Source organism: Ips typographus, linkage group LG11 (assembly GCF_016097725.1).
Source record: "Ips typographus isolate SLU linkage group LG11, UJ_Ityp_2.0, whole genome shotgun sequence".
NCBI classification, from domain to species: domain Eukaryota; kingdom Metazoa; phylum Arthropoda; class Insecta; order Coleoptera; family Curculionidae; genus Ips; species Ips typographus.
The window spans coordinates 3,542,779-3,557,820 of NC_138432.1; the positions used below are offsets into that span (position 1 = coordinate 3,542,779).

The 15,042-nt window shown below is 33.8% G+C and overlaps 2 protein-coding genes across 3 annotated transcripts in view; one reads left to right on the top strand and one right to left on the bottom strand.

Moving 5' to 3' along the window:
- The window catches only part of CDase (neutral ceramidase), a 166,036-nt gene that overhangs the window by 148,267 nt on the left and 2,727 nt on the right, over window positions 1-15,042 (bottom strand). The gene's annotated exons all lie outside the window — the stretch shown is intronic.
- Window positions 12,356-15,042, top strand: part of PH4alphaEFB (prolyl 4-hydroxylase subunit alpha-1) — a 68,278-nt gene continuing 65,591 nt past the window's right edge. The window contains exon 1 of one of the 2 annotated variants that reach the window (XM_081989123.1): window positions 12,356-12,531. The gene's annotated coding sequence lies outside the window, so the exon portion shown is untranslated. The remainder of the gene's footprint in view (window positions 12,532-15,042) is intronic. The other variant, XM_081989126.1, reaches the window with a different exon arrangement.

Genomic DNA, 15,042 nt, shown 5'->3' on the forward strand with positions numbered 1-15,042 from the left:
TTATTTGGCTACGGCACAGTTTCCTCTCATTTTTGTGTAGGTAGTTTGCATATTTCCATTCAAAGAAAAAACTGAAATAAATGGGAGTCTGAGAAAACAAAGCAATGAAAAAAGGGGGGAAAAAACATTCCAAATGGTGAATCGTCTGGTCCACTTCATTCAAATGAAATTATTTTATTTTTTGATTTCTAACAAATCTGAAACTCGAAATAATACAAATAAAAAATTATTTTAATAAAGCAAGTTTTAGTTAATATCAATTACGCTACATGTGTGGAAAGCCGTATTTTACGCACGAACGGGACAATTATTAAAGCGGTAAATCCATAAGTGAGTAATTGCTTTATACCACGAAGTGTGCACTATAATTTATTACGTCCGACCTACTTCCTACTTGTACACTTTTGATTAAAAAATTATAATTCAAATATTATATTAATATTGTGAATATAATTATTATACAGTGTGTTCATAAAGTATGAAATAAATTCAATTAAAATTCAGGAAATTATTGATTTTTGGAATCTACGTCAAATTCTAGGCCTACTTGATTTAAAATGTCTGTATAGATCCTCAACTGTTTTTGCTCTAGCAGTCTTGATTAGCCGCCTCTCAAATCGAGAAAAAATTCCTAGTTTGAGCAACATTTTCGTGCACTTATCCAGAAAATAGTGAATAACTCCCTTATTTGAACCATCCTATCAGAAACACAGTTTAAAAGGACAGTTAAGAACAAAATCGCCTGGAAAACCCTCTTGGAGTGGGAAAATGATTGTTTTAACCACATTTTTGGGATCGCGATTAAATTTTCTATCCAATAACATGCAAAAACACTAAAAAATGTGGTACAGTCAGGAAGAAAAGCGGTGTTAAAATTTGAACTGTCAGAAACGCAGTTTAAAAGGACAGTTAAGTACAAAATCGCCTGGAAAACCCTCTTGGAGTGGGAAAATGACTGTTTTAAGCACATTTTTGTCATCGTGATTAAATTTCCTATCCAATAACATGCAAAAACACTAAAAAATGTGGTACAGTCAGGGAGAAAAGTGGTGTCAAAGTTTTAACTGTCAGAAACGCAGTTTAAAAGGACAGGTAAGTACAAAATCGCCTGGAAAACCCTCTTGGTGTGGGAAAATGACTGTTTTAAGCACATTTTTGGAATCGCCATTAAATTTCCTATCCAATAACATGCAAAAACACTACAAAATTTGGTACAGTCAGGGAGAAAAGCGGTGTCAAAGTTTGAACTGTCAGAAACACAGTTTAAAAGGACAGTCAAGAACAAAATCGCCTGTAAAACCTTCTTGGAGTGGGAAAATGACTGTTTTAAGCACATTTTTGGAATCGCCATTAAATTTCCTATCCAATAACATGCAAAAACACTACAAAATTTGGTACAGTCAGGGATAAAAGCGGTGTCAAAGTTTGAACTGTCAGAAACACAGTTTAAAAGGACAGTTAAGGACAAAATCGCCTGGAAAACCCTCTTGGAGTGGGAAAATGACTGTTTTAAGCACATTTTTGGAATCGCCATTAAATTTCCTATTCAATAACATGCAAAAACACTACAAAATTTGGTACAGTCAGGGAGAAAAGCGGTGTCAAAATTTGAACTGTCAGAAACACAGTTTAAAAGGACAGTCAAGAACAAAATCGCCTGGAAAACCTTCTTGGAGTGGGAAAATGACTGTTTTAAGCACATTTTTGGAATCGTCAGTCAATTTCCTATCCAATAACATCCAAAAACACTTCAAAATTTGGTACAGTCAGGGAGATAAGCGGTGTCAAAGTTTGAACTGTCTGAAACACAGTTTAAATGGACAGTTAAGGACAAAATTGCTTGAAAAATCCTCTTGGTGTGGGAAAATGACTGTTTTAAGCACATTTTTGGAATCGCCATTAAATTTCCTATCCAATAACATGCAAAAACACTACAAAATTTGGTACAGTCAGGGATAAAAGCGGTGTCAAAGTTTGAACTGTCAGAAACACAGTTTAAAAGGACAGTTAAGGACAAAATCGCCTGGAAAACCCTCTTGGAGTGGGAAAATGACTGTTTTAAGCACATTTTTGGAATCGCCATTAAATTTCCTATTCAATAACATGCAAAAACACTACAAAATTTGGTACAGTCAGGGAGAAAAGCGGTGTCAAAATTTGAACTGTCAGAAACACAGTTTAAAAGGACAGTCAAGAACAAAATCGCCTGGAAAACCCTCTTGGAGTGGGAAAATGACTGTTTTAAGCACATTTTTGGAATCGCCATTAAATTTCCTATCCAATAACATGCAAAAACACTACAAAATTTGGTACAGTCAGGGAGAAAAGCAGTGTCAAAGTTTGAACTGTCAGAAACACAGTTTAAAAGGACAGTCAAGAACAAAATCGCCTGGAAAACTCTCTTGGAGTGGGAAAATGACTGTTTTAAGCACATTTTTGTCATCGTGATTAAATTTCCTATCCAATAACATGCAAAAACACTACAAAATTTGGTACAGTCAAGGAGAAAAGCGGTGTCAAAGTTTGAACTGTCTGAAACACAGTTTAAAAGGACAGTTAAGGACAAAATTGCTTGAAAAACCCTCTTGGTGTGGGAAAATGACTGTTTTAAGTACATTTTTGGAATCGCCATAAAATTTCCTATCCAATAACATGCAAAAACACTACAAAATTTGGTACAGTCAGGGAGATAAGCGGTGTCAAAGTTTGAACTGTCTGAAACACAGTTTAAAAGGACAGTTAAGGACAAAATTGCTTGAAAAACCCTCTTGGTGTGGGAAAATGACTGTTTTAAGCACATTTTTGGAATCGCCATTAAATTTCCTATTCAATAACATGCAAAAACACTACAAAATTTGGTACAGTCAGGGAGAAAAGCGGTGTCAAAGTTTTAACTGTCAGAAACACAGTTTAAAAGGACAGTTAAGGGCAAAATCGCCTGGAAAACCCTCTTGGAGTGGGAAAATGATTGTTTTAAGCACATTTTTGGGATCGTGATTAAATTTTCTATCCAATAACATGCAAAAACACTAAAAAATGTGGTACAGTCAGGAAGAAAAGCGGTGTTAAAATTTGAACTGTCAGAAACACAGTTTAAAAGGATAGTTAAGGACAAAATTGCCTGGAAAATCCTCTTGGAGTGGGAAAATGATTATTTTAAGCACATTTCTGGAATCGTCAGTCAATTTCCTATCCAATAACAGCCAAAAACACTACAAAATTTAGTACAGCCAGTTTCAAAAGCGGTGTCAAAGTGATTTAACCACTTTTGCTTTAACCTAAAATAATTCAGTCATTTGAACAGTTACGACAAAAGGTCACTGAAGGTAAAATATAGTCCAGTCCAAAGGCTTTTCAATGGTGTATTTAAAAAACGTCATCAGTGTGATATTTTGACCGCTAGAGGGCGTCAAAGTCAAGCTGTTTGACCATTTTTGCTTTTTACACAGTTTTTGAAATATTTTCCGGAAACTAAAAATTTATTTCACTTTTTTTGGGACACCCTGTACTCAGCCGCTAATTTCAGACACCCTTCATCACCCTGACATCCATTTTGCCCCAACTGTCACAGTTTTGGGGATGAGCTGAAAATTATGTCAATTTTGACGGTTTTCAGTGCGTGCCACGCAAAAATAATGATCCCAATCATCTAATAAATGCAACAAAAAATAAAGGTCAATTTTGGGACATTCTGTATATGCATACGTGTCCGAGGATTTTTCTGATATATAATTCCCTGAATTTTAATCGAATTTATTCCATTATTATCCACTTTATGGACACAATGTATACATAATAATGTAGGAAAAAGAGCAAGAACATGTACAATTTCAGGTCATTGGAACAATCCTAAGATACTCGTGTTTGTCCTGTCACAAACTGCAATTGAACGAAGAGACCAGAAAGAAACTCGAAACTATGATCCAGGAGGATAATTCGGAATTTGTGCAAATGAGCGTTGTTAAACTGATCCTGGATGAGGCCAAAACCGGTAAAATTTGCATACACTGCAAACATACCATGGATAAAATCCAAGTGTTGGCCAATAGGATAGTGATGATTTCCAGAAAAAAAGGGTGCGAAACATTGTTTTTGAAACAAATTTGAGTTACTGAAAGTTACGAGCTGTTTATATACGAGCCATATAACAAATGGAAGCCAATGAATAGTGCTCTCACGTGACGTTGAGAAAACGCGGCTAAGTTTCACGGTTCGGCCGCTAGAGGGCGTCAAAGTTAACCTTGTTTTTTTGTAGTTTTTGCTAAATATCTCAGGAACGCTTCAAATTAGAAAAAACTGAAATTTTTACCACAGGTTAGTAGTTTTGAATTTAATTAGAAACAAATTTTGAATTTTTAAAATAAACTTCCACTGCCTAAACGTAAATTCCTTCAGGTAAATGATACAAAAATGACGTAAAGTGTAATTTGTAAAAATGTCATTTTTTAAGGGTGCCACGCACTGAAAACTGTCAAAATGAAGTGAAAAACAATTTTTATTTTCCGGGAAATATCTCAAAAATTGTCTAAAAAGCAAAAATTATCAAAATTGTCAAAAAGCTTGACTTTCACCCCCTCTAGCGGTCAAACTTTTTTTAAATTTACCATCGAAAAGCCTTTGGTCTGGACCATATTTTACCTTCAGTGACCTTTTGTCGTAACTGGTCAAATAACTGAATTATTTTAGGTTAAAGCAAATGGTGGTTTGAAGGTTTGTGAGGCTTGACTTTGACGCCCTCTAGCGGCCAAACGGTGCAACCGATTAACTTAAATGAGCATATTTTTGGAAACCTTACAATCTGACCTATCTTTTCACTTCAATCACTTTTAGTCGTCATCTGTCAAATAAGCAAGTTATGGAAAATTTTTGGAAAAACTTCACAAAAATATGGCTCAAATTAGAAATTTAATTTAATAATAAAAGAATAATAAACTTTATTAAAGATGTCATAATTTGACAACGTGGTTCCTGTAACAGTTAGGAGGATTGCTCAAACGTCAGAATGTATGCCGTAATTTTGACTTTCCTTTAACTACACAAAATTTTCTTTCATAAATTACAAATAACAGAGATATTTGACTTGAAAAACAACAGTGTAACTGCACTCAAAATATAGAAGATGTCACAATTTGACAGCTAATAACGTGGTTCCTATGACAGCTAAAAGTCAAAACGTATCCCGATATTTTGACTAAACAAACAAAATTCACAAATAATCGAAATATTTGACATAAAATAAAACAGTGTAACTGTACTAGAAATATTAGAAGTTGTCACAATTTTTCAGCTCCTAACTTGGTTCCTATGACAGTTCGCTCAAACGTCAAAATGTATATCGTTATTTTGACTTTTTTTTAATTAAACCTAATTTTCTTTCAAAAATTACAAATAATGGAGATATTTGACATAAAATGCAACAGTGCAACTGTACTAAAAGTATGGAGGTTGTCACAATTTGACAGCTTCTAATGTGATTCCTATGATGGATAAGAGGTTTGTTCAAACGTCAAAATGTAGCTTAAACCTTCTGCTTTCTTTTGTCAAGACAGAGTTTTTATGCAAAAATCACTAATAACTGAGTAAACCGGACTAGAACACTGTGGTGCACGCCAAATTTTAAAAAAATATATATTTTCTATTTTTTGGGGAACATCTCCTAATTGGGCAACCCTGTATTTAGGAGGTCAAAAGCTTTTTAACATTGAAATGAAAAAGTTTAATACGATTGTCCAGCAAACTTAAGTCGCTGATGGCGCCATCTGTTGACCTAACGACGAACTACAAAAACATTTGCACAGTATACAGGGTGTATTGACTTTAGAGGACGCGCTTGTGGTTTGATTTTTAACATTCCAATAACTCGGTCTGGAGCTGTGGCAAAACACTGCTAGATGGCGCCACAGGTTACATTTACCAATCGATTTCTTAATTTAAGCTCACACATTGCGCGCACTGTGGGACCGTAGGCGTGCACAGTGTTGCCAGGTAAGGAGAAAATTCCCCACCTCTAGGTAATTCGAACCACATTTGTCAAAATCTGATCCATACAGCTATTAAACTATTAAATTTACTTGAAAAGTGTTTAAATTTGTGTTCAACTATGTTAAATGTATTTTAAAGTTTCACAAGTTAAATTTTGACTGATAACACGTCTATTTTTGACATATTTAAGTCACAATAGTGGTAACTGTCAAATACCACTCCATAAAGCTATAAATAACAAAACTTTCATAGATCTCATTTGAAATTAAACTAAAAAAAATAGTTTGATGCACCTTGTTTCTTTTTGCCTTGTAATTCGTTAAGGAGACCCTGAAAGTCAAAAGTACTTAAATACAGTCTTGTAGGGAGTGAAATTTTCTACAACTTTCCTTATTCACACTTTTTTACAACTGCCCAAATAACAGAGCTACGCTCAGACGAAATGGAGCTAGTTTAATAAAAAGTAGTTTGATGCACCCAATCACTTTTTGCCTTGTAACTTTTCAAGGGGACCTTTAATGGCAAAAGCACCTTAAGACACTCTTGTAGGGAGTGAAATTTTCTACAACTTTCCTTATAAACATTTTTTGTGCTCCTCTTTAAATAACAGAGCTACGCTCACTCAAACTGAAGTTAGTTAAAAAAAAGAAGTTGTAGTTGCCTTCAGTAGTTATTTATGCAACAAGTAGTGAAAAAAGTACATCTTTTTTCCACGCAAGTGCAAGTTGTTAAATGCAAGAAACACTTAAGTGCAAAAATAGTTATTTACCTAACTAACAAGTGCGGAAAGTGGTACTTTCCCGCACGAGACTGCAGTTGCCCGAACGACGAAAAGCGGATGCGGATAGATGGTTTTTTGATTTAAAGTTTAGTTTTTTTTTAAATGAAATGAGTGCAAAATAGTAATTTTCCACACTAGTGCGCTAAAGTTATTTTGCCGCACTCATTTTTTCTTCGCTTAAACATCTCATGAAAAGTTGGTGAAAATGGGTATTTCCGCTCTACACATATAAATTTCAAAATTGAAGGTTTATTATTCATTTATTGTAAATTAATCTTGCAATGCGGAAAAGTTCCCTTACTGAACTAGTGTGCAAAAGTACTCCTTCCCGCACTCAAATGAGTAAAACTGCACTTTACCGCACCCGAGTATTAAAAAACTTTTTATAAAATTCACTTGTTTGTTGACAAAAGCACAGCAAATATAGCATAGTGTAAAAAATACTTTGTTGCACTAGTGCAAAAAACTTTTTGCACTAAAAATCATTAAAAAAGTGTACTTTTTTGCACGATTGTATAAAAAAAACATTAAAATAAATCTAACAACCCAATAAACTTTAACAAATTCGGTACAATTAGAAGAAAAATCGCTGTCAAAGTTTGAACTAGTAAAATGACGGTTTAAAGGACAGTTTGCGACAAAATCGTCCGTAAAACCCAATTCTAGTGTCCGAATCTCCTTTTTAAGCACATTTTTAGAATCCTCATTAAATTTCCTATCTAACAACCCAATAAACTTTAACAAATTCGGTACAATTAGAAGAAAACTCGCTGTCAAAGTTTGAACTAGTAAAATGACGGTTTAAAGAATAGTTTGCGACAAAATCGTCCGTAAAACCCAATTCTAGTGTCCGAATCTCCTTTGTAAGCACATTTTTAGAAACCTCATTAAATTTCCTATCTAACAACCTAATAAACACTAACAAATTCGGTACAATTAGAAGAAAAATCGCTGTCAAAGTTTGAACTAGTAAAATGACGGTTTAAAGGACAGTTTGCGACAAAATCGTCTGTAAAACCCAATTCTAGTGTCCGAATCTCCTTTTTAAGCACATTTTTAGAATCCTCATTAAATTTCCTATCTAACAACCCAATAAACTTTAACAAATTCAGTACAATTAGAAGAAAACTTGCTGTCAAAGTTTGAACTAGTAAAATGACGGTTTAAAGGACAGTTTGCGACAAAATCGTCCGTAAAACCCAATTCTAGTGTCCGAATCTCCTTTTTAAGCACATTTTAAGAATCCTCATTAAATTTCCTATCTAACAACCCAATAAACTTTAACAAATTCGGTACAATTAGAAGAAAACTCGCTGTCAAAGTTTGAACTAGTAAAATGACGGTTTAAAGAATAGTTTGCGACAAAATCGTCCGTAAAACCCAATTCTAGTGTCCGAATCTCCTTTTTAAGCACATTTTTAGAAACCTCATTAAATTTCCTATCTAACAACCTAATAAACACTAACAAATTCGGTACAATTAGAAGAAAAATCGCTGTCAAAGTTTGAACTAGTAAAATGACGGTTTAAAGGACAGTTTGCGACAAAATCGTCCGTAAAACCCAATTCTAGTGTCCGAATCTCCTTTTTAAGCACATTTTTAGAATCCTCATTAAATTTCCTATCTAACAACCCAATAAACTTTAACAAATTCGGTACAATTAGAAGAAAACTCGCTGTCAAAGTTTGAACTAGTAAAATGACGGTTTAAAGAATAGTTTGCGACAAAATCGTCCGTAAAACCCAATTCTAGTGTCCGAATCTCCTTTGTAAGCACATTTTTAGAAACCTCATTAAATTTCCTATCTAACAACCTAATAAACTTTAACAAATTCGGTACAATTAGAAGAAAAATCGCTGTCAAAGTTTGAACTAGTAAAATGACGGTTTAAAGGACAGTTTGCGACAAAATCGTCCGTAAAACCCAATTCTAGTGTCCGAATCTCCTTTTTAAGCACATTTTTAGAAACCTCATTAAATTTCCTATCTAACAACCTAATAAACACTAACAAATTCGGTTCAATTAGAAGAAAAATCGCTGTCAAAGTTTGAACTAGTAAAATGACGGTTTAAAGGACAGTTTGCGACAAAATCGTCCGTAAACCCAATTCTAGTGTCCGAATCTCCTTTTTAAGCACATTTTTAGAATCCTCATTAAATTTCCTATCTAACAACCTAATAAACACTAACAAATTCGGTACAATTAGAAGAAAAAGCGCTGTCAAAGTTTGAACTAGTAAAATGACGGTTTAAAGGACAGTTTGCGACAAAATCGTCCGTAAAACCCAATTCTAGTGTCCGAATCTCCTTTTTAAGCACATTTTTAGAATCCTCATTAAATTTCCTATCCAACAACCTAATAAACTTTAACAAATTCCGTACAATTAGAAGAAAACTCGCTGTCAAAGTTTGAACTAGTAAAATGACGGTTTAAAGGACAGTTTGCGACAAAATCGTCCGTAAAACCCAATTCTAGTGTCCGAATCTCCTTTTTAAGCACATTTTAAGAATCCTCATTAAATTTCCTATCTAACAACCCAATAAACTTTAACAAATTCGGTACAATTAGAAGAAAACTCGCTGTCAAAGTTTGAACTAGTAAAATGACGGTTTAAAGAATAGTTTGCGACAAAATCGTCCGTAAAACCCAATTCTAGTGTCCGAATCTCCTTTTTAAGCACATTTTTAGAAACCTCATTATATTTCCTATCTAACAACCTAATAAACACTAACAAATTCGGTACAATTAGAAGAAAAAGCGCTGTCAAAGTTTGAACTAGTAAAATGACGGTTTAAAGGACAGTTTGCGACAAAATCGTCCGTAAAACCCAATTCTAGTGTCCGAATCTCCTTTTTAAGCACATTTTTAGAATCCTCATTAAATTTCCAATCTAACAACCTAATAAACTTTAACAAATTCGGTACAATTAGAAGAAAACTCGCTGTCAAAGTTTGAACTAGTAAAATGACGGTTTAAAGGACAGTTTGCGACAAAATCGTCCGTAAAACCCAATTCTAGTGTCCGAATCTCCTTTCTAAGCACATTTTTAGAATCCTCATTAAATTTCCAATCTAACAACCTAATAAACACTAACAAATTCGGTACAATTAGAAGAAAAATCGCTGTCAAAGTTTGAACTAGTAAAATGACGGTTTAAAGGACAGTTTGCGACAAAATCGTCCGTAAAACCCAATTCTAGTGTCCGAATCTACTTTTTAGGCACATTTTTAGAATCCTCATTAAATTTCCTATCTAACAACCTAATAAACACTAACAAATTCGGTTCAATTAGAAGAAAAATCGCTGTCAAAGTTTGAACTAGTAAAATGACGGTTTAAAGGACAGTTTGCGACAAAATCGTCCGTAAACCCAATTCTAGTGTCCGAATCTCCTTTTTAAGCACATTTTTAGAAACCTCATTAAATTTCCTATCTAACAACCTAATAAACACTAACAAATTCGGTACAATTAGAAGAAAAATCGCTGTCAAAGTTTGAACTAGTAAAATGACGGTTTAAAGGACAGTTTGCGACAAAATCGTCCGTAAACCCAATTCTAGTGTCCGAATCTCCTTTTTAAGCACATTTTTAGAAACCTCATTAAATTTCCTATCTAACAACCTAATAAACACTAACAAATTCGGTACAATTAGAAGAAAAAGCGCTGTCAAAGTTTGAACTAGTAAAATGACGGTTTAAAGGACAGTTTGCGACAAAATCGTCCGTAAAACCCAATTCTAGTGTCCGAATCTACTTTTTAGGCACATTTTTAGAATCCTCATTAAATTTCCTATCTAACAACCTAATAAACACTAACAAATTCGGTTCAATTAGAAGAAAAATCGCTGTCAAAGTTTGAACTAGTAAAATGACGGTTTAAAGGACAGTTTGCGACAAAATCGTCCGTAAACCCAATTCTAGTGTCCGAATCTCCTTTTTAAGCACATTTTTAGAAACCTCATTAAATTTCCTATCTAACAACCTAATAAACACTAACAAATTCGGTACAATTAGAAGAAAAATCGCTGTCAAAGTTTGAACTAGTAAAATGACGGTTTAAAGGACAGTTTGCGACAAAATCGTCCGTAAACCCAATTCTAGTGTCCGAATCTCCTTTTTAAGCACATTTTTAGAAACCTCATTAAATTTCCTATCTAACAACCTAATAAACACTAACAAATTCGGTACAATTAGAAGAAAAAGCGCTGTCAAAGTTTGAACTAGTAAAATGACGGTTTAAAGGACAGTTTGCGACAAAATCGTCCGTAAAACCCAATTCTAGTGTCCGAATCTCCTTTTTAAGCACATTTTTAGAATCCTCATTAAATTTCCAATCTAACAACCTAATAAACTTTAACAAATTCGGTACAATTAGAAGAAAACTCGCTGTCAAAGTTTGAACTAGTAAAATGACGGTTTAAAGGACAGTTTGCGACAAAATCGTCCGTAAAACCCAATTCTAGTGTCCGAATCTCCTTTCTAAGCACATTTTTAGAATCCTCATTAAATTTCCAATCTAACAACCTAATAAACACTAACAAATTCGGTACAATTAGAAGAAAAATCGCTGTCAAAGTTTGAACTAGTAAAATGACGGTTTAAAGGACAGTTTGCGACAAAATCGTCCGTAAAACCCAATTCTAGTGTCCGAATCTACTTTTTAGGCACATTTTTAGAATCCTCATTAAATTTCCTATCTAACAACCTAATAAACACTAACAAATTCGGTTCAATTAGAAGAAAAATCGCTGTCAAAGTTTGAACTAGTAAAATGACGGTTTAAAGGACAGTTTGCGACAAAATCGTCCGTAAACCCAATTCTAGTGTCCGAATCTCCTTTTTAAGCACATTTTTAGAAACCTCATTAAATTTCCTATCTAACAACCTAATAAACACTAACAAATTCGGTACAATTAGAAGAAAAATCGCTGTCAAAGTTTGAACTAGTAAAATGACGGTTTAAAGGACAGTTTGCGACAAAATCGTCCGTAAACCCAATTCTAGTGTCCGAATCTCCTTTTTAAGCACATTTTTAGAAACCTCATTAAATTTCCTATCTAACAACCTAATAAACACTAACAAATTCGGTACAATTAGAAGAAAAATCGCTGTCAAAGTTTGAACTAGTAAAATGACGGTTTAAAGGACAGTTTGCGACAAAATCGTCCGTAAACCCAATTCTAGTGTCCGAATCTCCTTTTTAAGCACATTTTTAGAATCCTCATTAAATTTCCTGTCCAGTAACCTTAAAAAACATAAAATAATCGGTACAGTCAGAGAGAAAACTGCTGTCAAAATTTGAATTGTAACGCTTTTAGGAAAGTTTCATTTAAGAGTTGGCAACACTGGTTGCCGGGCAGTTGCTTCATGTTTTATCGTTCAGAAGCTTGCCAGGATGCCAAATTTCTAATATTTGCCAAAAATTTAATTCGTAACTTCCATCATCTCAACTAATGTAAAATCCATAAATCACTCAATCACTCAGTATTTCAATGTGTGATTAATTTGGTTTCGAATGTACCACGTACCGTCTGGAACAAACTTTACCACCCTTCGATAAGCGGCAACACTGTAAAACCATCAGATGATGGTATACACATAATAATACAAACACATGTGTATTTTAGATCAGAATGCAGCGGTACGAAATTGATAATCAGCATTTTAAACCACTGTGTCAATGTAATCACAAGTAATTCTAGTGCTAGTTAATAGAGTGACCAAATACAGGGTGTTCCACTGTACTTTGACTGTGTATATATGTAAAAGGTAAGGGTTGTACTACAGTAGATTTAGTGATTACTATACCAGGGATGTAATAATGCAAGATTAGTTGTTAATTTGACGAGTAATTTTAAATTACTTGGTGTATGTAAGTAATTAAAATAAAACGAAAATTACGTGATTATTGAACGTTTTGCTGCAATCAACATTTTGATAAAAACATTTGAAAATCGTTTGGATAATTGCCAGTTAACCGGATGGATACAGGCCTGTATTGTAAACTATTTTGGTTTCAACTGTATCATAAAACATTATGTCGCAGACTGTCCTTTAAACTGTGTTTATTGCAGTTCAAATTTTGACAGCGCTTTTCTTCCTTACTGTACCGAATATTTTAGTGTTTTTTTCGGTTATTGGATAGAAAATTTAATGAGGATTCTAAAAATGTGCTTAAAAAGGAGATTCGGTCACTACAAATGGGTTTTACGGACGATTTTGTCGCAAACTGTTCTTTAAACTGTCATTTTACTAGTTCAAACTTTGACAGCGCTTTTTCTTCTAATTGTACCGAATTTGTTAGTGTTTATTAGGTTGTTAGATAGGAAATTTAATGAGGATTCTAAAAATGTGCTTAAAAAGGAGATTCGGACACTAGAATTGGGTTTTACGGACGATTTTGTTGCAAACTGTCCTTTAAACCGTCATTTTACTAGTTTAAACTTTGACAGCGATTTTTCTTCTAATTGTACCGAATTTGTTAGTGTTTATTAGGTTGTTAGAGAGGAAATTTAATGAGGATTCTAAAAATGTGCTTAAAAAGGAGATTGGGACACTAGAATTGGGTTTACGGACGATTTTGTCGCAAACTGTCCTTTAAACCGTCATTTTACCAGTTCAAACTTTGACAGCGCTTTTTCTTCTAATTGTACCGAATTTGTTAGTGTTTATTTGGTTGTGAGATAGGAAATTTAATGAGGATTCTAAAAATGTGCTTAAAAAGGAGATTCGGACACTAGAATTGGGTTTTACGGACGATTTTGTCGCAAACTATCCTTTAAACCGTCATTTTACTAGTTCAAACTTTGACAGCGCTTTTTCTTCTAATTGTACCGAATTTGTTAGTGTTTATTAGGTTGTTAGATAGGAAATTTAATGAGGATTCCAAAAATGTGCCTAAAATGTGATCTGGTCACTACAAGTGGATTTTACGGACGATTTTGTCGCAGACTGTCCTTTAAACCGTAATTTTTACAGTTCAAACTTTGACAGCAGTTTTCTCTCTGACTATACCGATTATTGTATGTTTTTTAAGGTTATTGGATAGGAAATTTAATGAGGATTCCAAAAATGTGCTTAATAAGGTAATCAGGTCACTACAAATGGGTTGTACGGACGATTTTGTCGCAAACTGTCCTTTAAACCGTCATTTTACCAGTTCAAACTTTGACAGCGCTTTTTCTTCTAATTGTACCGAATTTGTTAGTGTTTATTAGGTTGTTAGATAGGAAATTTAATGAGGATTCTAAAAATGTGCTTAAAAAGGAGATTCGGACACTAGAATTGGGTTTTACGGACGATTTTGTTGCAAACTGTCCTTTAAACCGTCATTTTACTAGTTCAAACTTTGACAGCGCTTTTTCTTCTAATTGTACCGAATTTGTTAGTGTTTATTAGGTTGTTAGATAGGAAATTTAATGAGGATTCTAAAAATGTGCTTAAAAAGGAGATTCGGACACTAGAATTGGGTTTTACGGACGATTTTGTCCCAAACTGTTCTTTAAGCCGTCATTTTACTAGTTCAAACTTTGACAGCGCTTTTTCTTCTAATTGTACCGAATTTGTTAAAGTTTATTAGGTTGTTAGATAGGAAATTTAATGAGGATTCTAAAAATGTGCTTAAAAAGGAGATTCGGACACTAGAATTGGGTTTTACGGACGATTTTGTTGCAAACTGTCCTTTAAACCGTCATTTTACTAGTTCAAACTTTGACAGCGCTTTTTCTTCTAATTGTACCGAATTTGTTAGTGTTTATTAGGTTGTTAGATAGGAAATTTAATGAGGATTCTAAAAATGTCCTTAAAAAGGAGATTCGGACACTAGAATTGGGTTTTACGGACGATTTTGTTGCAAACTGTCCTTTAAACTGTCATTTTACTAGTTCAAACTTTGACACCGATTTTTCTTCTAACTGTACCGAATTTGTAAAAGTTTATTAGGTTGTTAGATAGGAAATTTAATGAGGATTCTAAAAATGTGCTTAAAAAGGAGATTCGGACACTAGAATTGGGTTTTACGGACGATTTTGTTGCAAACTGTCCTTTAAACCGTCATTTTACTAGTTTAAACTTTGACAGCGATTTTTCTTCTAATTGTACCGAATTTGTTAGTGTTTATTAGGTTGTTAGAGAGGAAATTTAATGAGGATTCTAAAAATGTGCTTAAAAAGGAGATTGGGACACTAGAATTGGGTTTTACGGACGATTTTGTTGCAAACTGTTCTTTAAACCGTCATTTTACTAGTTCAAATTTTGACAGCGCTTTTTCTTCTAATTGTA